Raw genomic sequence first — 3,888 nt, forward strand, 5'->3', positions numbered from 1 at the left:
AGAGTCGGCCCTGGAAGGGATGCTGGAGGGAGGGCATAGTTCAATCCCCTCACTTCGCAGAGGAGCGCTGAACCCAGGACGGGAAAGGGAACCTCTAGAGACCATTGAGGATACGGAAGTGATTTTTACTGTCCAGAAGCATTAAGCCAATGATTCCTGCCCTCTGAGGTAGAAGTTCACCTTGGACGATGCCGGCACCAACTAGAACACTAAGGATCCTCCCCGTATGCTCTCGTCTGGGGGACCGGTGATGAGATACAGACTCGGTTGTCTGTTGTCCCGTGTTTCAGATTCTCCTGAGGAAGCAGTGTCTGAAGGCTGAGGTCATCACTGAGTCAGTCTTTACTGACAGGGCAGTTTCTAGCTGAGAAGGCCTAAATCCAGAGTCACCCCTCAGTGACTCCAGCCCAGAGGGCTTGTGAGAGACCCACCACCCAGGCTGAGCCGGAGAGAGGACCCCCCCAGGGCGCCTCACTGCCCCAGGGACAACTCCCACTTTCTCCTCGTGCTATTTAACGGCAGGGACCTTGGGTCCGTATAGGCTTCACCGTCTGCAAAGTTTTTAACACACCTCATTTAGTCTTGCAGCCACTTGAGTTTACCCTTTTTACAGATGAGAGAAAATTTTACTTAGGGGTTGGGGGGATAACATTAGACTATTATGTACTGAATCCTTGCCTAAGAGCTTCCCCTTTACCCCCCTTCCCAAACAACCCACATCTGCAGAGATCAAAGCAGACCTACGAAAAACCACTCTGCCAAGGAGACCCCAAGCCCAGTGCCTCTCTGTTACACATAACAGCTGAGAACAGATTCTAAGGCCCAAATATCTGGGTTTTGCAATCCGACTCTCTACTCAGTAGCTGTGCGACCTTCAATAAGTTACTGAAACTCTGAACGCTGGTTTCAGAATCACCTCTTGGGGTTAAGCGATAGTGGTGTGCTGCTAATGTTTAACAACCAGCTCCCTGGGAAGGAAAAACATATGTGTGACTGTGTATGTATGTATTATTCTTACTGAAAGGCCATGCAGCACACAATATATAAACCATACAATACTCTTTACTGTAAATTCCATATAAACAATTAATTCTCATAGAATGCATTCTTTTATTTTTGCCAGAGTTGCAACTGACAAACAAGTATAGTTCTGGCATGAATGTTGATTGATATTTTAAGTATATTAATACAACAAAACAAACAAGAACGATGTTAGAACTTGACTTGTTTATCAGTGATAGGAGAAACTTCTTTGCTGAATCAGATAATAGATTTCAACTACTGGACAATTTCTTCACTTCTCTGTGCCATTTGCAATGGTTAATGGCAACAGACTTTTAACCTGTATTATTAACATTTTCTCCATCACTTTCTTAGGTCTAGAAAGTCAACAAAACAATAAATCAAGCCGTGATTCAGAGCATGTGCAGCTTTTCACGGTATAAATAATCCCTTGGCAGGGAGCTGGGAAGATGCAGGAACACAGCATCATGAAGTATTCCCACCATACACATAACCCACCATACACATAAAGCATTAACAATAAACTTAAAAGAATTAGGAAGAGGCGAGCTTTGAGTATTCTCTTTCAAATATAACTCAACTGTAAGCTTATATGATTTAACTTTTAATAATGGCTGTGTTTCTAACAACCAGGTCCCTAAATTCCTGAACGTGTCACACCAGACCTCAGGAGCCCCCAGAAGCCGGCCCCGGCACAGCACGGCTAGAACAGGAGCTGCTGGCACCCACCAATGCAAGTGCTGTGACTGACAGCCAGCCACCTGCTGTACCGGCATACAACTTCACAACGCTGTCCAGATTAGCGCCCTGGATTTTCATGGAACCTCCCTTTACATTTGGATTAAAAAAAAATAAAAATCCTGAGACACAGATGTTCAATAAACGTTAAGTAATGAAGAACTAAACCATCAGTCTATTCCTCAAAAATCCTGTCAGATAAAACAGTTCAGAAAAAGAACAGCAATTGCAGGGGCAGGGGAGGGGCAAAAAGGTGATCGAGAGAATGGAAGTGTAGGTGCTTTCCACTTTTGGAAACTACCCTACTTGTGTTTAACTGCAGAATCTCTCAAGAAATGAAATGCCTCTTGTAGGAGGGAAAATTATAGATGAAAATTTACAAGCAAAGCAACAAAGTAATGGGGCGGGGGGTGTGGGGAAACTGCTGAGGTTAAGGGTAAGGAGGGTTCAGAGAAAAATGAAACAACGGAAGAGAAAAACGCTTACCTTCGAGACCTCAGAAGATCACACTCAATTCTACGTACACCAGTAGGAAAATGGAGAAAAAAGATTTAGGAACGCCACATTCACCCCAGGTGTTTTGTATTGAGTTTTCTGAAAAACACTGATCTCACCCTCTTTAGTAATTTATTAAAATGTAGGGGAGGGCTTCCCTGGTGGCACAGTGGTTGAGAGTCCACCTGCCAATGCAGGGGACACGGGTTCATGCCCCGGTCCGGGAAGATCCCACATGCCGCGGAGCGGCTGGGCCCGTGAGCCATGGCCGCTGAGCCTGCATGTCCGAAGCCTGTGCTCCGCAACGGGAGAGGCCACACAGTGAGGCCCGCGTACCGCAAAAAAAAAAAAAAATGTAGGGGAAATGCTGATTTTGAGAGCATGATTACCTTCTGGGGAAATGTGCCCCACATAAAGCGTTCTGGAGAGGTTCTGAGCTTCCTCGGAGACTGCCCTTATGGATCCTACACCCGTTCGATGCACTGTTGCTCTAAGTGGATCTACTACTCTGGTGTCTGAAAAATCACCCCAAAGCCACCAACTTTCACACTGTGAAGAGCAACTCTGACTTTCACATAGTTTTCCTACACCTTTAGACAGAGTAAGAGTTAAGAAAAGCAAATGTAACAAATTTTAACAGGCCGAAATGCGCGTAAAAACTAAAACCAGATCCGTGAACTGGCTGTCTTTACTCATTTACTCAGCTGTAGCATTCCCAAAATTTGGAAGGACTTTAATCTCTTTTGTTTTCCATCAACCACACATTTATTTAGAGCTCAATGTTTCTTACGCTGTGCAAAAAAGGGGCAAAATACAATGCAAATTTGTACACTAATCCACAGAATATGACCAACATCCTGATGAAAACCCAAAGTGGGTTAACAGGGATTTTTTTCTCCAGAAAAGCACACTTTCCAAGGAGCCCTCAGAAGAGCTCAGCACAGAAAAAAAAAAGGGGGGGGGGAGGGGTTATTTGGTGGAGAAAGTTTGGGAAAAACTACATCCCGCTAAATCCTTCCTTAGGATCCACGACGCACATTTGCTCATGAGAGCACAGGAATGCCACAGAGACGTCTCAGTAACCTTGGTTAACCCAGTATTGCCACATTTGTTTAATCAAGAAGCCCATTTCTCCCACCTAACATCGATTAACATTCACAGAAGAGTAGTGGATGTTACTGGTCTTGGAAACAACCGCAGGGAGTGCTGAGTTAAGTAGCTACCTTAACTTTGCCCCCCTGGCTGCAACCACTGGGAAAGGGAAAAAGGAGGTCGTGGTCCTGCTGAGGCTCCTTATCCCATTCACGGCCAAGGCTGAGTCTCAGCTACATCAGGTTTCCTACCCCTTCCTCTCTCACCATCTCCTTCCCAGAAAGACCACCTTATCCAATACGGCAAACCACCATTCAGCTGGCATTACAGAAAAACGATCCTTGCTGGAATCTCTCAACAAACTCTACGACAGTCTTCTTTTTAAAACAGCCCTGCATACGGACATGCCCCCTCCTCCCACTGAATCAAGAGATTTGTGCAATGCGTAGGAGACCCTGCTCTGCTCCAGGGAAAGTAGCAAGTTAAATTATAGATGGTCTTACCAAAAAGTCAGGATAGAAAGATACCAGAAACCACAGC

This window comes from Phocoena sinus, chromosome 4, assembly GCF_008692025.1.
Source record: "Phocoena sinus isolate mPhoSin1 chromosome 4, mPhoSin1.pri, whole genome shotgun sequence".
Lineage (NCBI taxonomy): Eukaryota > Metazoa > Chordata > Mammalia > Artiodactyla > Phocoenidae > Phocoena > Phocoena sinus.